The 21,294-nt window shown below is 35.2% G+C and overlaps 2 protein-coding genes across 4 annotated transcripts in view; one reads left to right on the plus strand and one right to left on the minus strand.

The window, feature by feature from the left end:
- Window positions 1-21,288, minus strand: part of LOC108729183 (inactive dipeptidyl peptidase 10) — an 84,333-nt gene extending 63,045 nt beyond the window's left edge. For 2 of the 3 annotated variants that reach the window (XM_018458164.1, XM_018458162.1), the window contains exon 1: window positions 20,821-21,288. The gene's annotated coding sequence lies outside the window, so the exon portion shown is untranslated. Of the gene's footprint in view, window positions 1-20,590; window positions 20,782-20,820 lie in introns of those variants that run through there. The other variant, XM_018458163.1, reaches the window with a different exon arrangement.
- vari (MAGUK p55 subfamily member vari) overlaps window positions 1-21,294 on the plus strand; it is a 70,889-nt gene that overhangs the window by 4,478 nt on the left and 45,117 nt on the right. The window lies entirely within an intron of this gene.

The raw sequence follows: 21,294 nt of genomic DNA on the forward strand, positions 1-21,294 counted from the left end.
TAAAATTCACACATACGTCGAAATGGTATATAAAATTATAAATAGAATTTCAATTGGAATTGAACACAAATTATAGATTGCCTAAAGTGAAGTTGAGCCTTTCTTTTAAAGAATTTTCATTAGATAAAATTGTATTTTAACGATTTAAACCCACTTTAGACGGTCTATAATTCGTCAGGTTTCAGGATAGAATTCTATTTATATTATATATACTCTTTATTTAACCTTGTTTGTTTAATCGCTAATTGCCTCATTTGTATTAAATCTCTCTCATAATTATGCACTTTTTTGTTTGATAAAATTAAAGTTATATATATTTTCTTGTATAAATAATATATGTGTATAATTTTTTTCAAAAGTTGAAAGAAATTCGTCCGAATCATGTAAAGTCGGAAATTTAGAATTATCTCCAAGTGAGAGCTCCTATTCTAATTTAGTTTTCGTATCTTATTTAGGTAAGTAATAAAGATTATCAAATCTTCCTATTTTTATCGAGTTTGTTTAGATTTAATAAGACAGAACGCATTTCACAAGTTTTATCGCGAACGGCCTTTAATTCCTGAGTGGAATGAGATTTTGCATTTGGATTATCGATAAAAGCTTGTATATGAACATTGACAATAGGCGCGAACATATTATAACGCTTTTTCAATTACTCCCAAACGGATGTATAGTTAATCTTTGTGACTTGTACGTTTGCTAGCAAACGTACTAGCTTCGTATTTGTCAGATTTGCCTTGAGATAGCGTAATTATTGTACTCCCGATAAATCATTCCGATTCGTAAGGATTGGAGAATATCTCGAAAGCAAAGTCATTTTTAGCTCTCCCGAGAATTTAGGAATGTTTATATACGGTAACTGCATTGAGTTAATCTTCGCCTCATGAACGTAGCAAAAGAATCGTTTAAATTTGACTTTACACTACCAAGTTACGAGCGCGCAAAGCAATCTGACGGAAAATCTATAATCTCCTCGCAAGAGTCGCTAATAGACAAAAATACATCCTTTGTGAAATATTCTGTTTGCGGGTGTCAGCATCCGTCAGCGCGCAGAGCTTCGCATGGAGTGCCTAGCAGCTGCTCCAGTACGTCTTCAGTGTAGAAATACGATACTGGATTGCCGCAGAGGTTCTCTTAGCCTTGGCCAACTTATCGAAATTAATCAAAATTCGCTCTGTCAGGAGCTGGTTACTGAGCTTCAAGTAGCTCCTTGATGAACTTAGTTTCATACTGCTGCTCTATTTTAACTGAACATCGAGTAGTTCGATTAGGTGCGCAAGAAGCAGAATATGCGCGGCACGTGTAACGCTCGCGCACCAGTACTCCAATGTTAGTAGGTATCCAAGGAGTAAAGAACGAACACTTGCCACGTCGTTGCGTAGGAGTGTCTCGTTTGACGATTACCGACAGCTCTTTTTCTTGTATTAGTGAAGTGCCCGTTAAATTAATTTACGGCGAAGCTGTTGGAGTTAGCAAAAGAGTCGCGTCCGTCGTAAAATCAGATTCACGAAAATAGTGAGCAATGCTCACTGTTACACTGAAAAAAAAGATTGGCTACTGCAGCAAATTAGATGGGAAAATATGGCAGAGCATTTTTAATTGGTTGCATTAGTCAATTTTTGTGTTAGCCTATCGAAATCCTATACTGACATTGCGGCTAGACTAACGCAACCAAAAATTGGCTGCCGCAACCAAAATTTGGCTGCTGCAGCCAATTAAAAATGCTATGCCATATTTTACCATCTAATTTGCTGCAGCAGCCAATCTTTTTTTTCAGTGTACCACTGTAGTATAACAATCACAGTTGTCTTTGCAGGATCACGGCCCTGTATTGCGTGTATAGCCACTCGATACATAATGAGCTCGTTTTCGAATTCGGCTTGAAGAACCAAACTTCTTTATGTTGAAAAATTCGCGATTTCCCAAAGCGCCGGTTAAATTACATGCAATCTCGGATATCGAAAGATAATGACGAGTAAAATCAAGATAACTTGAATTTTTATTTTCAGATTTATTTTGTGCAAGGTGCGTTTGTTATATAGGACTGAATGCTCCGAATCGATTTCGTGCGCGATGTTTTCCATGTTTTACACGCATTTACTCCACGCATTATAGTGCTAGAATCAATTAGGTTACAGGACCCTTGAAAATGACCATGTATGACCCGGTATGAGAGAGTTCGAAGTCCTATAAAATCTATATATACACATTTGCGACCGCTGTCGCGAATGTAAACGAACGAAGCTTCGAGAAATTGGAACTAAAGTTAATTATATAAAAATAATTGATTTTCAGTGACGTATCGGATTCTCACAAATTGTATTGAATAAAATTGATAAGAGAGAGATTAAAAACATTAATTTGCAATTGGTATTGTAATAACAATATTAGACTTCGCTGATATTAAACTGAAAAGTGAGAGGAGTGCATAGATCATTTCATAATAAAAGTATTATTTTATGATCCCTTTATTTTTATTTTTATAAATGTACACATATGTATATTGCAAAGTTACGATAAAGCATTACGAAGTTTATAACATCGTGTGGCATCGTTACCGTGGAAAGGACTAACATTTGGGAGTTTTTGCAATAGCGTTTATTCAGATACAACGAACGTTAAGGTCAGGTTATCTTCTTCTTAACAACTAATTAAAAAAAGGATAGCATGACTTAGCGTTCACCGTATCTGAATTCACGTTATTGCAAAAACTCTCTAATAAGCTAGTCTTTATGTCCGCAGTTGAAGATTAACATAAGAAGTACGCAGGACCAAAAACTTAGCTTTATATTCGCGCCGTTACTTATGCAAATGCTCGCGAAACTTATTAAAGCTCCCTTGCAGGCGTCAGCATCAGGAAAGCCACTTCGCGCGCCTTATTGCAGAGAGACAAAACTTTGACAGTTACTATTAGAAGACGTATAGAAACGTAGATGACTTTGTAGAACAGTAACAAGATACCGATGTGACTTACGTTTCCCTTTTCATATTTCCGACATTATGAATCTTTGTCCCGTTGTTGTAGAAGCAACAAAACGCCAAGTGTTGGTGCTCGAAGAAGAGAAGATTACTTGCAAGAAAGTATTTTCGTACTAGTGGAATCGACTTACGAGTAAGCGTACAAGAAATATTCTACGAGAATAATGACAGATAATGACTCTCCTGGTATGTTTTATGTCTTGCATAACATTTTAACGAAGTCGCATCTCTATGTACATATTATCATCAAATAATAATAAATGTATATATTCCCGTATGGGAATTTACGAATGCAAAAGCAAAATTATGTGAAATAAGATCCCTCACGTTCGCTTCGCGCCACTTGAAACTTTCTAATCAGGCCGCAATATTGATGAGACGAAGAAGGAGCCGACAATATTAACCCACGGCAGTCGAGTTCGGTAGCCAAATGAAGTAACTTAATTGTTTCTCCCCACTAACGTGCCTATAATGACTTAGCCGAAGCGTATTTTGCGAACTGAAGTTTCTTGGATGCAGTTGATGCCCTATATTAGGATAGGGATAGTTTATTCACAAGGGTATCAAAGGGGAGTCTCGGTCCATTACTTTTCTCATGTAACCGCTTATCGTGTGTAACTGAGCAGATTACCAGATTGCCAGTTTGTCAGTTTATCAAAGGTGTGAACCGTCTACCGAGAACTATTAATAATTCTGCACTCCAGAAATAGGATAACATTTCCCTTGGCGCAAGGAAGTTTACGTTTCCCGCTTTGAAACGCAATAAAGGCACTCAATGATCGCAGAATCACAAGTGTCGGAATCGTCACTTTTGGTCAGCACAAAGTTTAGGGAGCAGGACTGCAATTAGCCGAGTGGTTCGCACTAGTTGGTGTCCGAGCGTTGACACGAAATAGACCGAAGAGGGAATGGCAAAGGACAGCAAAATGTATCGCGAATCATGTCGACCTGTGTTCAAATGGGGAACGCGCGAGCAACTTCTAAAATTAATCCTTTCATTTAAATGCGCGGTGGGATGGTCGAGCCGGTAGATAATCGTTGAATCTCGCGTCTAATTTGCGGTCATACAAAACGATGATATCGCATTTTCCTGTAAAAGTGACATAATAACACCACTTTTAACAATTCTGAATCGGGAAATAGTTAAGGATGAAAGAATTATTTCACGCGAGCTTAACGAATTCTTGCGCTCGGATGCCACAGGTGCTTATGGGCTTCGCGTCAGGATATTTCATTGGTGAGATATCGTATCGGAAATTGCGAATAATGATTATTTTTTATGCAATACGACATAATTATCAAGAAATCTCCACATCTACACGAGTTCCATGTTAAATTCTCTCGCGTATTCACTCAGGCGTCCAGGTTTCATAATGCGCAAATGTAGTTTTGCGCTGGAAACGCAATTCCATTTTCCGCGACAAGAAACGAACAACAGGAGAGAGAGAGTGGTGTAAAAAAAATGCGTTGTACGAAGCGTCGGTGTGTAAGTGTCGTTTACGAACGCTTGTACTGTTCGTTCTGAAAATACTGTTCTTTTGACTGAATTAAATTAACAATGCTGTAATTGCCGAGATGCTCTAGGCTTGTATTTATTTTTTGAAAGAGACCACGCATTTCAACGCATTGCAAAAATTTCAATTTTGATAACCTTACATTAATAAAAAAAATAATAATGTGAATGTGAATTATAGATAGAAGATGATAAAAACCAACACTTATGCAACTGATTCTGGAGTTCGTTGTAAAGACCTCGTGCGTATAAATTATTCAAAATGATTTTCAACGATATTTTTTTAGTTACATATCTCACGAGCTTCAAAATCGCGACCTTGCACAGAAAAAAATGATGTAACAGCTTTACTTTAATAATTAAAAATGATTTTATTAATTCAATAACAATATTAATGAAATAAATTTTATTAAAACAAAAGCATGACATATTTTATTAAGATTATTTTCTGCAATTAAAATAATGCTATTAATACAACATAATTTGTTTTTATTGTGGAAATATATAAAACTGTGATAAACATTAATGCGAAGTATAATGGAACGTTATTTTGGAAAAAAACTTTCATCCGATAATTTAAAAAAAATACGTTATAGGTCTTCAGAAACCGATACAAATATTCTTTCACGCCCATTAAATCACTGTCTTCTCTTTCGGTCGCGTTACGCAAAATTCTTTCTATCTCTTTTTTTTCTCTTTTGTTCTTTCTCTTCTTTCGTAAGAGTTTTCTACTTCAATATACATCGAAAAGCCCGTGAAAGGGATGAATGTTCTTCGAGAGGGAGTATCTTTTTACCGCGCTTTGTTTCTGACTGAAAAGATGTTTTTAACCATCGTGCCGCCACTGCCTCAATTTACAGTAAGAGAACGGTCTGTATGTTAATACAGTCTCCCGAAAACCGCTGAAGAATTTACTTCGGGATTCATCGTAAGGTAGGACAAAAGACCATATTACTGGCATTATAAGCGTTTAGTCATATTTGATTTAATATATTTATACAGTTAATGATAATTTAAACATTAAAAATTTTTTTTTAATTATTTCAATTATGAACTTTACATATAAAATAAAAGAGTTTAAATAAAATTAACTGTTTTTTTTTATTTAATAAAATAAAGACCAAACTTAGTTGCACCCAATACTGGCAGCTTTAAAATTTCGTTGTTCGTAATATTAGCAACCAGATGAATGCATTACTGACAGTTTTTCATATTAAATTATTGTACTTGTAAACTTGATCTCTTTGTGTTTTAAATAATAAGTAATTAAATAATTTTAACTTTTGAAATATTTTTAAATGCTTTTATTGAAATAATATACATATGTATATATATTAAAATATGTATATTAAAATAATATAATTCATATTAATAAATGTAACATAAAATTAATCATTCGGAAACTACGTTTTTCATAAAATACATTTTTTAAGTAAACAAAAATATTCGATGATTCGAGCAATCTTGAGTCTTGGGTACCTAAGGACACACACGACACATGTCGATATTGATATATTGAGGTTGTATTATCTGTGTTTACGAGACGCCAGTATTATGCTCATTTCGTGATTGATGATTATAATACTGTTGACAGTATTAGGAAAAATACAAAAAAGTGAATATATTACTGGCATTAATGAATACATTATACAAATTAATAAATTTATTCAATATTTAATTTTTTTCTTTTTATTTCAACATTATTTCATCAGAAAAATGAGTTTTCGTTTGACTTACTGATCAAATTTTCCTACAATCGCTCATCTTTGCAACTACTTATTATCTACTTCACTAATAAAAATGGACATAATTCAGCAGAAAAATGCGTTTCTCGAACTTTAAGTTTTATTTGTAATTAAAGGATTGGTTTTCATTTTCAGTTAACTGTTATAATAATAATTAGATATATTACAAATTCTATTAAAAATTAATAAAATAATGTAAGACATACTTTTTCCACCTCAAAATGCATTTTAATTTTGATTGACAGTAATGTATACACTGTCAGTAATATGGTCTTTTACTCTATTCCGCATTGGAAATTGTCGTGCACGAATTCATTTCCTTCCTCAACATCTCGGAAGGTCAGCTCGATTTCCTTCGAAACAATTCGGTCTCGAGCGACTTGATAAGTCTTTTTTACGAGGTTGTATTAAATAATGAAATATGGCTTTCTGTTTTAGTCGAGATACTTTTCTCGCATTTCTGTATGAAATATCAGCTGGGTTTGTTTCCAGGGTAATTTTATTATTCGTCTCGACAGCAGAATATACCTCGGGGACTTGTGTTTCTGGCTGTTATGCGTTCTTGCGACCTCTTTTTGGCGGCAAAAAATTTTAATTTAATTTTCCTATACGGAAACATATGCGCGACTCAATTCAATCGTGCGTCCGGGAACATAATCCACCACAATATTGCAACGCAGTGGGCACCACGCATACGATCGATACCGCTGCGTCCGTGCCAGCTGACTTGACTGACTAATCCTGAATGCACGTGTATACATGTAGAAGAGACGTGACGCTGTCGAGTAGGACAATGCAAAGAGAATTCCGGGAAGATTCGCCAGAGCGAAATGTTCCCGAATGGCGGTGACGTCGGCGATGGTTTAATTGGCGACCCGTATCCTGCGGGCGCCACGAAATCGGGCGCCTCAGAATCAAGGAAAATATCAAATTAGCAACGAATGTGCGCGAACACACAAATCCCATGTACTCACGTTCGCGTGGTCTTAACCACGCCGTCCTACAACGCTATTCAAACAAGCGAACTATACTAATTATTCGGCGGCATTGTTGGGAACAGCCTGTAGGTCTCGACACGGTTGGTTCGCGAATACACAGCAATACAACCGGCTAATTCACGTCATGAATGTTAATCATTTGGGATTAATCCAGAATAACGCTCGACGTTTTCTCCTTTGACTCCCGTTGTTCGGACAAGCTTAAGTACACGATGATGAGCACCGGTATTATTTCAGCATAATCGTGCGAAACGAGAGAATGAACCTAATTATGTGACAATGAACTAACTGCATATTGCTTCATAAAGTAATCGAGTTATGTCGAATGGAAGATAATCGAAATGAGATTCGGACGCATGTTGAACAAAATTGAAATGTTTAAATTGTGACTAATAATAATATGACGTGAAGGAATGATAACTGAATTACTCGTACATTTAGACAACATACGACAGTAGAGAAATTTGTATTTCAAGTGAATTTTTCTTTACGAATGAAAATAAACAAAAATCGTTTATTTTCATAAAGACATTAAATATTTTTCTTTGAATTATTACATAAATCCCATTTAAAAAATTTTTATTTTATTACGAAAAGTATTTGACAATATGTATATATACAGTGAGAGCAAAAAGTATTCGTATAAGGAAATTTGTTATAAAAAAAGTTTTATTTGTAGAAAATAAACATTAATTAGCAATTTTATACAATGAATACATTCTGTTCTAACATAACGAATGAGCTTTGCATGTATTCCTAATTTTAGAAACTAAATTTCTCGACTGTATGAATACTTTTTGAGCATCCAAACAATACAATTTTTCATTTTTGCTTATTTTTTAGATGATATATTTTCTATAATTAATACACATCTTTTTGGTATATATAATTTTAAGAAACATACAGTCTATTTTATTCTTTATGAATACATTGTTAATTACTCAACAAGAAATGATCATCAATTAAACGTTGAATCGACGTCAAATTGGTGTTGAAATCATCGTATCTATATCGACATCAATTCGATGACTCATTCTCGCTGGATAATATTTATTTTAAAAAATAAAATTTTTTTAAAAAACATTTTGTTTGTACAAATACTTTTTGCATTCACTGTATATATATATATATATATAAAAGGTTTTTTTTAATACAAAGATAATTTAAATGATACACAAGCTTTGTATAAAATGTTTTATTTAAAAAAATGATGTATATAGTAAAAAAAATCAATATTTTTCAAAGAATATGCTGCACAACTAAATTTAAATTAACACTATGGAATATGTAACGAAAATATCAAAATGCAAAGTGCTACGTTAATTCTGGAGAGAAGTCTCTCTATAAAGCACAACTTAACTAGTTTACTGTATCCACTTTTAATTAATTTATTATATCAAATAATAAATATAATTTTTACTGTAATTTTATGAAATAAAATATACGCAAAATTTGATATTTGAAGAATTCGTCCAAGTTTTCTGTATTATTTATCACCAAGTTTCCTGTATCAAACTTATCCTATCCTTCAAGTTAGGCTGAAAGCAACTCAATAAATAGCAATAAATTATAATGGACATTTGAATTTTATGTAGAGGAAAAATCTGTTGCGAAAAATGGCGATACGTCGATAGATTTTTGCGCGTCGCCGTGCCAGTTTGACGGCCGCACGTGTTTGCCAAAAATTATAACGCGCCTTATCTTCGGAACTTCTTTGCCGTGATATTTATCCTTCCTCAGAATGAACATTAGGCTACGGAGAAAGAATAAAAGAGAGAGAGAGAGAAAGAAAAAGAGAAGCGTAAAGAAACGCGCTGGCATCTGGAATTCAGAGTTTCGATTGCTCGAGCCATTTGCTCGAAAGTAACTTTTGTACTTATATTCTGCTATTCTCTGCAAAGAAGATCAAAAAATCACGTACAAAAATCATTGCATCGTAGTTTTCAAAGGCTGAAGTTAAAAGATGAAACCTAATACTTATTACTCTCTAAATCTTTTGGAGTAAATTGTCACTCTAAAGAGTGAAATATCTTTTTCAAGACTGGCTCAGTTTTCACTCTTTAGAGTGAGATTCTACTTCAAAGAATTAGGAAGTTCAACTAATTAAAATTACCTATGTAAGTCACAGTAATTATTAATATATATATTAATAATTATTACCGAAATACATTGTTCGCAAAGTAAAACTAGTACAAACAGTTTAACTGTACAGACGTTTCGACTTCTTGTTCAAGTCCTGTTTAATGCAATGAGATAAGAAATAGAAAAGTAATTCCGATCCCTCTTTAACACAAGCAATTTGATAAAAGTTTTGATCAAACCGTAAGCATTGTGCAATGTAATATTTATTGTTTTGACGAAGGAAAGTTTTTTACGAACAAGTAAAGTTTCTTAATGAACAAACAAATAACCTGAGCCGAATAAGACCCAAGCACTAAATAAGGCCCACTTTTAAATTTATTACTTTAAAACTCGATTTACGCCTGCACTATATGCTTAAAAGATGTGTCATAGGAAATAGATAAAAAAGAATTAAAGAATTCGAATCGATAGCAACACGTTTGTTCAACAACAAAAACTTGTGTGTATGAGGCTAGTGTATGAGACATTTTTATAACAATCCGCTGCAAAATTTACCAGTATACAATACCAATGTTTCATAATTTATATTATAATTCATTATTATATTATTCAACTTCCTAACTATGGAAAACAACTAATAAATAATTTTTTTGAAATAAGTATAAGTATTTTTTTTTAAACACGTACTTAAAATAAGGCTCACTTATGTGATTTTTATTATTATTTGTTTGTTATGTGTGGAGTTTATGCCAGAGAATAACGATTTTCAATGCTATTATCTTTAAGAAGCCAAAATTGCATTCAAATTAATGCATAAAAATTTTCAAAGATTGAAGAGTTAATTACAAACAAAATTAAAGATAATTGTAATATTTGAGAGTAGAGTAAGTCCTAAGGAATTTCTTTTCTACGATTAATAATCATTTTAAAATTGATTTAGAAAGAAAATGTTTATTTCTTTGTTATTTTTAATTTATTTTTGATTTGGGCTTTATTATATTCATATGCATGTAATAAGGTCCAAGAGTTTAATAAAATCTTTTTTTCGTTCATTTACATATATTCTATATAAATAATATATTTTATTTTTAGGAGTGAATGAAATGAAGATTTGATTCTCACTTAGTTTATTTCAATATTCTCATAAATAGAATTTAAAAAAAAATAAAATAAATTAGGTGGGCCTTATTCAGCTCAGGTAGCTTATTTCATTATAGTGTATATAACAATAAACTGTAATCCGATACTTTCGTGAAATAAAACAATTTCTCGCACGTCATTAATTCTATTTTTGGATATTTGAAAATCGAACATTGACACAGTCGCGACAAATGCAGAATTCATGCAAAATTCGTCGCATCGTTATTCAATACTAATTCACTGCATGGTGCATCGAACCGGCGCGACTGTAATTAATTCCATTATATAGAGCTAAACGAGATTACGTCGATATCTCGTGTAAAAGTGCCCGTTCTTCGTGGCCTAAAATCTTATTAAACCCATTAAACGGACGCTCGAGCCCGTTTCCTAGAAGATATTAAACGAGATGAGTAGACGACAACGCGAGCGTGAGGAATACAGACGTGTAATGGGATTTGTGGTTATTCTGGTCAGTTTTGTGGTTGTACATCACCGACACGTACACAACGGTCTTAAACTTGTCTAAACCGCGACGACGAAGCCACTCCTTTGCTCTTCTCAATTATAAATACCGGGTAATTAATCCCGCATGAGTTCTTAACTGCTCCTAAGAGTGTACACCAACCGTCGTTTATTTATGCGGATTACCGCAAAATCTTATTCACACGATGATTGATGGCTACAGTAGCCATTGTTTCATAATTTCTTTTAAGGCGCTGTTATGCAGACGGGAAAAATAGATGTTCAAGCGCGCGTGTGTCAGAAGCGATTGTTAGGATATGGAACGGACATCCCGAATCCTTTAGATTTCCATAGCTCTGGGGTGAAACTGCTAGGCGGATCGATCGGGACGGGCGGTTGCTTTCTAGATTGCCGCTATTCCACAGAGAAAATGATTTCCGGCATCGGAGCGTATCGTCGCCTCGCCAGTATGTCAACAAGGATCGGCATTGATGATTTCGCTCAAGAGTAGACAGTGGTAAACCTCAATTTCTTACCAAAGATATAATGTGTGTGCGAAGTATATATATATATAAGTACATATTTTCGCTTGTCTTCTGACATTTTACCCCATCCCTTGCAACGTGATGGATCGACATATTATTTTACTCGTATCTACTCGTTATATTGAGAGAAAAATTTTTGATATTTGTAACATACACTGAGAGAAAGGATTGTGTTAATTTAATAAGTCATCAATATCTTTAACAAATGATTTGTAAATATATGACAATAAATTATATTGTTGTGATTGGTTGGAATAGCTATAAATCTGCTATTCCAACCAATTATTGGTAATAGAACTAATTTATGTAAAATCTACCCTATTTTTTGATAGACTTTTATTTGCTAGCATTACTGATTATTTAAATTATTTTGATTTATATCGTAAATCGTGTATTATTTGTTACATTAACGAATAATGAGAAATTATTTGCAAACTGATTCGTAACTGATCGATCTATTTTCCTATCAAGCCATCACATTTGTTATCTCTCTTTTTTTTCGTTCCTAAAACAAACTCACTTCTCCCAGTGCGTATAATTATTATTATAGTAACATGTAATAATAGTTACAAATACCAAAATTTTCGTTAACGTATCAACAATTTAGGATAAGCCATGATTCTCTCAAATCACGTTTTTTGTTATAATGGAGATAAATCGTCAAGCGATGGTGAACGTAACGATGACTCGTGTTCGCAAGCATCGCCACTGAAACCACATGCGAGCGATGGGATATTAATTCCTTGTTCGACCGCGTGTATGAAACTACGATGAAACCGTCGTGTCATCGGCAGCCGGCAGATTCATTTACCCGGCACATTCCGCATTCAACGTGAGACTCGGTCGTGAACAAAGCCACCTTCGCAATACACGGCGCGACGAAGGCTTTGTTGTTTTTGTTTCTCTCTTTCTCTCTTCCTCCGTTTCCTTTTTTCCTCAAAACAAAATCGAAAATGACCCGAAAACCGAAATCTGCTCGAGCGAATCGCGAAATTCTCCTTGGAGAATTTCGCAAGTAACGAGCACAGATTCGAATTTTCTCTTTCCAGAACTGCGGAATTTTCATGACGTGAAAACTTCCAATCTGCTCCGTTGGATAAGTTTGTTTGCTCTAGAAACGAGTCTCTCGCATGAAAGTGATTGGGGTACATAATTAATTCGTATTCGCGCGTCTTATCGGTAAACAGCATCGTCCATCTGCGACACGTCGCAACCGACGAGACGTTAGAACCTTCCATTTGCGAATGAATGTCAGTCGGTTGTTTTCGAAGCAATCAATTTGAAAAATAAATTCCGTTAAATCGACAAATTTATCTTTCAAAGGTGACGAGACATATGTCGTGATAGAATAAAAAAATGTGATAAAATAAAAGATAATTATTTTTCTCTGCTGGTGTGTTAACCCTTCGTCTGCAATCTGATCTTTTTCGTACAAGCGAATTTTCTCAAATTTCTTCTTAATTTGTGCATAAATTTTAATTTTTATCCAATAAACATTTTAATATTTAAGCAAAAACTATTTGGTAATGTAATGGAGTTGAAAGTCTTGAAAACGTTGTTAAAAAATAATCTTGAATTTTTTGAGCAGTAAAGATCTTAGGCTGAACGAAAAAGACGCAGATTGCGGACGGAGGGAGTAAAAATATGATTGTAGACGTAGGGTTACATTTGATAAGAGTGCGAAATGTTCGCTCGTCCATCTCCTTACTTCCGGCGATCCGCGTCAAGGAAGCGACGGCGGTAATGGGCAATAACTCGTCAGTTTTATTTCGTCGCGGAAAGTGCAAACGCTCGTTTCCCGCAAGCGCAAACTCGACTTTATTCACGCGAATCTGATGTCCACCCTGTGTACTCGCGCTCCGCCTATCGCACTTCTCTTCAATTTTCATTTACTCTACATAGAAAAATACATACTATAGTATAGTAAGTAATAATTATTTATTTCAAATATTTCGAAAATTCATATATAACCACAAATTTATCATAAGTTCATCACGAGCCTCAAATTTATTCAAAATATATTCTGAATCTTATTAGTAAGTTAAACACACTTCGCAATCAAGATTAAATTAAAACAAGTTTGATTACTTATTGCATAAAGTCTTCGATCTGTTTCATAAAACTCTTCAAAAGAAAATAAATTCTTGTTTTGAATACATAATAGTGAGTTTTTTTAAATTTGTAATAAGTATATTTTAATATTATTATCAAAATATATTCTTTCTCAAAGATAACCGTTACTTAAAAGGAAGAAAGTAAATTGAGTAATCACTTTTTCAAATAATAGACTGATTTTTCTGTATATACTCGTGACGAAAAGCTATCATTGAAAACGGGAAAATGATACCTCCTGGCGGCCGCGCAGATCAACAGGATCAATTAATTAACCTTAAGAGGCGTTTGAGAGGCATCTATTTGATCGCTCGGTGCCAAACGCGCCATTCTAAATGGTACTCGATTTTTCGTATAATTGCGTTCGATTTGTCCTGTATGATTTGTGTATCCGTGCACATGATTAGAGATCTATTTCTTATTTCTGCACTAGAATTTTCTTTCTCGCTTTCGTCAAATATCAAAGATATATCTGTTTCACTTTAAGTTCTAAAAGTGTACACTAGCTCAGCTATAGGAAACAGACCTAATGATAGAAACAATATTAAAACCTTATTTAATAAAAATTGAAATGTGTGCAAATATGAAGAAGAAATTTGAGAACGAAATTCGCTTGTGCAATTGTATTTCTCATTTTACGATTTTACGTTACACACGTGCACAAGTGTGCTTGACGAACAGAAGTTTTGCGTCACGATGCACGGACACACAACATGCTACATCTCATCTTTATGATGGTTTTACTCCTCTACATTACAACGAGATAATGGAACAAAGATTAATTCCTTCTGTATTATGAGAATTATTAATTCTAGCTTAATGCGCGAGTACGCTTCATGAATTTATCACGCGATGTACGATCACGGCTTTCACGGCCTAAAGAGGAATCCGTTTTATAAAACGGATTACAAATATAATCCGACAGAACGAGATAGTCGTGTGGAAGAAAAAAGATACGATGCAACTCGTAAAGATGTGACATGGTGACGATAATTCGAAGTTTGGGAAACAATGATCTGAGTGAATAACAATCGGACGCTAATAAATCATCCTTTGATAGAAGAGCGCGCTGACTCTCATCGGAACCATCGTGATAAACGACGGAGTCTCGCACGTCAATACTTTATCGCCAATTAAACAGAATTGCTGCGAATACCGGGCTTTCGTTTCGTGAAACGGGCGAGCGATGATAATGGCGCGTCATCGATGTTATTTTAAGTGCATTTAAACTAAAAGATATAATGCAGCGTAGAGCAATTTACAGTAAATCATCAATAATTAAATGCCATTATTACGTTTTGGCGTTGATTAATTGAACATGATCGCCATTGGGATAATTTTTGAAAGGCGGCATTTTATTTGAACATTTGAACATTGAAATTATTCGTACATTAAGAAAATTTTCTGATTAAAAATTGAAATGAACCGGAAGATTCTAAGTACATATATCAATTAGAATTCTGGTTATCTCAACTAAAATTGTAATAGATTCAACCAGAAAATTGTGATTTACTAATTTTCAATCATACTGAAAAAATTACTAAATTTGAACGCATATTTATTTGCATAGTATCTAGTTAAATTAAATTAATGGTTCTTGTATCAAATATATATAAATATATTTTTATATTTAATAAGTGTTTAGCTGGTACTATTCAAACAAATGATTTATTAATATATTTCTTCAGTGCAGCATTCCAATTAATGCAACCAGATTCTTTTTCCAATGGCTACTATTATTTTTTCCCTCCCTGTCATCTCTTTTTCTACTATTATTTCATCCGTGCTCGAAGATGCGGAAATATCCGTTTCCCCTGTTATCGATATCCCTGTTGCTGGGATTCTACTATTCGGTGTATCGAAAACCGCCCGCTGATAATAAAAATAATATGAAAAGAGAAGGGGAAAAAGAAAGCGGATGCTCGAGAGATCGGAATGCGCCATCTCCGTGCTAAAATTATATCAGGTGTGGGAAGAAGAATCGGAATCCGTCGAGATTACGTTGGGCTATCAAAACAAGTGAGATTTTGTGCCGTAAGAATAACATCCCCGGGAAATACTAAATGTTTTAGCAAAAAGTCTCTGGAACACGCGATTCACGTAGAACTATAATAACATGAAATTGTAACGACAGAAAGCTTTATTGATTTCTAATTCAAGGGAGAGAAATTCAGAGAAAGAATCGGATTGATCATGTGTCTCTTCATCCGAATGCTTCATTCCGAATTTTTACGATTTCCACCGCTGTGAAGTTATTATTGTTTTGCGACTTTCACAACGAGTACGCGCGCGCGTCATTAGGTATTCCAGAATGGCGTCCTAATTCATCGGAGGTTTTTGTGGGATTTCTTTTAGGAATTCCTCGTCCCACAAAGAATTTAAAATTAGGAGAAGAAAAACTTCCGTGCGTCGCTCGGTTACGAGGTAAGAATTTCTTCCGTCTCTCAATGCGCCTGTTAACTCCTTCAAATTCTAATTTGGCCCATTGACCTATTTGAAATAGCAACTAACTCAGCTAAATCGCTAAATCGAGGACACTGACTCGCGAAATTGAAATTAATGATTTCCTTCTCTCAGTGCTCGCGACACCTCCGCCTGGGCAAATATACGTGGTTGTCCAGTGTCGACAAGCCATTGCCTGCACGAAAACACGTGCAAAATTAACTTTCTCATAATGTACTGATTGTGATGTATTTTTGTAATACCAAACCATGACTAAATCGTCTTCTTTAATTACAGTAATTCTTTTTTAACATAATTAAATGTTAATATGGCTCAATTAGAATAAATCAATAAATAAAACAAGGGCAAACGAGCCAACTTACAATATAAGATCTTTAATAAACGTATATATATACAATAATCAAACGTTTCGACACCGATCGGGTCATTTTCAATGTACAATAACAAAACATCTTACATACATAATCAGAAATTCAGTTAAAATATATTGTCCAGTGAGAATTTGGTTATATTCATAAAAAGCAGTCCATATTTAAAACTATTGAAGAGATCAAAACTCATTCTACCATCTCATATTGTCTCAATGATGTAATGTAGACAACGATAGGAACACTCAGTTAACAAACTTATATTTAATAAAAGTTATGTATAATAAAAATTATTAAGCCATGATGCGCATGAATATAACGTTTTGACTCAATCGACGTCAAGCGACGTTAATTTTTTTTTAACCTTCCGCTGGCAACATGAATTTTAATTCTTCTGTCAGCAAGTCTTCGAGAAACAGTGCAAATTAATATTCCGAATTATATAAAACTTTTAAAAATTATGTCCTGCACGGAGAAAACGGCTGTAGTTGTCACAATCAAAAGTGGCCCATCAATATATTTTTTGGTTATAAGAACTATAGTATGTGATAACTATACAATTGGCATAGCTTAATGGCTGTACGGCTGTTAAGTTCATCTTATCACAACCAAATGTATTGATGGGTGAAGAATATTATTATTTCCGGTTATGACAAAACCGTAGCATTTTTTCCGTGTGTGTTATACTTGTCAAAACTTTGACCTCGACTTTTTACCTTCATAGAAGTCAGATTGTATTTTACTTATTTTTTTTATAGATTTAAATTTATTTATTAAAATTATTATACTCAAAAAATATCGATGGTGTCTTAAGTTGCCTAAGTTAAAGGCTTAAGTTGCCTACAGAAGGTTAAGAAATTCACGTTAGTGACAAACGCAGACGAATAATTCCTAGACATAAATGGATAATTGACTTATTTTTACACTATTCCTTGAACAAAGTAACAAAATTGGAAGTCAGGAAGCTTACGACGGGAAATTAACAGATGTGTAGACCGGAAATGACTGTCCGTACGTTACCGTTAGAAACGGCCGAGTTCGCGAGAACGATTTTGTTAAAGGAAATTAGTGTGCCGCCAAGAGAAATTATGGCTCGCACGGCGGCAATGTCGAAATCCGACATTCCGATTCGATGTCCGATACGAGAGTAACTTTGTCACCCGCGCGCGGTTACCGAAGTTGAAAACTCATGTCACTCGATTAGCCGGGAATTTCCAGCGTAAGACGCCACCATAATTCAGAGAGGATCGGTTAATTTAATTAGATACGTATGAATATCATGGACGTAGTTATCGGACATTAACGATGCTACGCTCTCCGATAATGAACACGAAGCCTGTATGCATATCGAACGAATGTCAATAAATTTTGATGCGAATTGTAATGTAGTTCGTTTTAATTATGGATGCAGACGGAATAAATCAGACATTCAAGTAGGATCGGATGCTAAAATATGCGATGAAGGCGCGAATCGACGCGGATGAAGATTAATGCAAAAATCGGTGATAAATTTCACGCGACAGCGATCATCGCAATTCCAGACTGTTGTTCCCAAGGCGCAAACAATCAACGTGGATTTTACGAGCGTTGTCGTTTTGCATCATCTTAAATGGACGCGGGAAGAATAAAACAAGCCTACAGGCGCAATCTCCTGGGATTCGCTCGTTCCAACGACTCTTCCACTCTCCTTCATCATCTGGATCAGGCGGTCTTAAATTCGTCTCGCCTCGACAAATATTACTCGTGAATGTGCAAGAGATGTCATTACACTGAGGTGGAAAATCGTAGGAAATGTAACAGATGGGAGAGATAATATAGAAAAATTATTTTATCAACAGATATATACGAAAATAAGATATTAACTTTCTTTTTTATATGTTTTACTTTATATACAACTGTTCTGAAAATCATGATACGGAAATCGAGAAGGAGGTGATTTCTCAGGTAAAATAAATAGAAAGTATAGAATGAAATTTTTTTCATATAGAGCTCTGTTTTTAGGAAAAAATTGAGTTCGAATATTGTCTTTAATAAAAATTATCTTCTTAATATTATATAGATCGAAGTAGCGAAGAATTTGAACATATTAAACGTTTATGCGTCTTTAACTCGCTCAACAAGAATTTGTCTGCGTTATGAAGGGCAATATTTTCAACCATTTTTTAATTAATAAAACAAATACATTATTGAAATTCATTGCATTAGTTTTAATTGAATTTAAACACAAGAAATAGCGATGAATGAAGAGATGGGTAAACCAAGTAGGTTGTGGCTCATCAAGTGCACGCGTACTCAACTTATATTATTCAAACTTGATTTTTTCAAAAACAAAGCTCTATACGAAAAAATTTTATTCTATATTTTCGACTAATTTTTACATAAGCAATCTTCTCCTTTCAAATTCACGATTTCTGAGACATCCTGCATATATAAAATATAATATTATATATGTATATACATATATAAAAAAAAGGTTCTCCCGATGTATGTTTTTTGTCGTGCTCCCGTAATAATGGCGTTAAATTATCATTGTATAGAGTTTCACAAAGATGTATGTATTTCACGGATCTTCATTTCGCCCTCGATAAAACATGATACGTGTTTGGGCAAGCTTTAATTAACACGATCGTTCTTCACGATACCGGAGATACCGGGACCATATGAACACGCTCGTAGCACGCTCGTCTATTCTCTGTTGACCGGAATTCATCGACAGCGGGACCACACGGTGTTCCGGTCAAAATTCCTGGAGCACACGATAATAACGAAACGGTTAACGTCCACGTCAACATGCGCATTGTGCGTTACATCATGATTCATGTTTGGATTTCCAGTAATTAATGCGGTGCTTATAGCCTCCGGAATGTCACATAAGTCGAGTGCCAGTACCGAAAAAAAGATCGAGATGATCTCGAAATCGCAGCGTCAAAAAAATTTGATTCTCGATATTTAAAAGATATACTCGGATGAACAAATCAAAACCTGTACATTTTTAGAATATTTTACATTGCATCGACAAAGATTTTATTATCATAAAAATAATAGAAAGGAATGAAATTTCCCTAAATATTATTAGAGGATTTAACGCAGTTCTTATTGCTCGATGAAATATCAGAGCTTTATATTATCAAAAAAGTATTTTCCTTTTCAATTTTTGTCAAAAAATGCGGATTGTTTCACACAGAAATGCACTCGTTTATTTGAACTTCTGCAATTTGAATGCTTGTGAAATAGAGATAACAAGACTACGTGACAATCCTATGCGAAGGAAGTTGAGTTATGTTAATGCTTGCGATATCAGGTCATCGAATACACTCATGCACGCATTTCATGGGAGACAGCTACTCGAGAAGACAATCGATTGTGGCGTTTATGTTGCAAAGTAGCGGAGAGCCGATCGTTGCCGCCAACGCGTCTTGAACCGACAACGAGCTACAAACGGTTATTCTCCAAGGACATGCTATCGTTGCTCGCTCCAAGCCGGAGAACTCTGCATATCATTGACGTAATCCGACATAGCTCCGTATGAAACGATCAGGAGCGATTGTGAAACGAGAAATCCGAACATTTGGGGGATTTCGTGAAGATCACGAAGAAATTTTACAACAGAAAGGAACTGGACTGGAAGAAGTCTATCGACTTTACGATCGCTTTGCATAATCAGATAGAAGTATCTTGAGAAAATGTAATTCATCAAACGATTCCTGAGAGAAGCGTCGTTGGGACTAAGTTTCAAAGTAATCCTCTTGACTTTTATTACGGCGAGGAGAGTAGAGCGTCTTCCAATCAGCAGTCGAGCGGAATCCGCAACCCGGAAACTCACGTTTCAGAGTTCTCTTGCAAGTAATCACAATTACGAAGCTTGGTTAAGTATTAAATAGATTTTACAGGTTTATAGCGCGAGTGATAAGATGGCGTAGACTACGAAAGATCGGGAAGAGTTTCGTTTTTCTTCGTCGTAGAAAAACAAGAGGGATGCATATGCTCGATGGAATAATATCAGGTTTCGATAGATATTTACATTATCAACGAATAGAAATCGTTTCTTATTTGTATTTACGAAGAACTGTAATTTATATCGTTAATAAGTATTGTTTCTTTGAAACCTTTATTCGAAAGAAAGATATATAATAGAGACGCGCGCGAATAGAAATTATTAAAGAAATCTCCAAACTGTACTTACGATTTAAAAAACGCCATTCTCAATCACGAGTCTCCACCAAATCCTCCACATTCGAATAAGCCGATATTGTTGCGAATGCTTACTCCATTCACGTAGTATGACCTGCATCCGTTCAGAAGTCGCGCTCTCGATCTCTCGAGCAGGACGAAGAGAGCCGCTCGCGATTTCGAACACCGTCAATAATCGCATATTCGTCCTATCGGAGTACAAGGATCCCGCGAGGTCCTTACCTCTCAGCAAGAGCGAATACAAGCAGGCAGTCGGATAGGACAGCAAGACAGTAACTGGACGATCCTGCTGGCTGCCTCGAGAGAAGCTCGCCCGGGCGGCATGGCTCCCACCTCTTCACCTCAATCCTCCTGGCTGCTGTTGCCCGGCGAAGGATGTCCCACCGTTCGTCACTAATTCCCGGGTAACTCGTATCGCCGCTTTCCGTACCGTCGGCAATTTGCACCTCCTGCGTCGCTCTTTCGTGGCCGCGCACCCCGTACGTCAGCAACACGAGTAACGCCTGTTAGCAACAACCTACTCCCCCGCGCAGCAGGAAGTCAGGCCGCGTCTCTCGCGAGAGCGACCTTACCGGGTGTCGTCGCACCACGTCGTGTCGCGCTGGCTCTCATCGGAGACACGGACGACGCGCGATTCGTTCGATCGTCGACTCGACGAAGAGATAATCAAGAAAGAGGAGGAAAGAAAGATAGGGA

Source organism: Mycetomoellerius zeteki, unplaced genomic scaffold (assembly GCF_001594055.1).
Source record: "Mycetomoellerius zeteki isolate Tzet28-1 unplaced genomic scaffold, Tzet1.0 scaffold706, whole genome shotgun sequence".
Lineage (NCBI taxonomy): Eukaryota > Metazoa > Arthropoda > Insecta > Hymenoptera > Formicidae > Mycetomoellerius > Mycetomoellerius zeteki.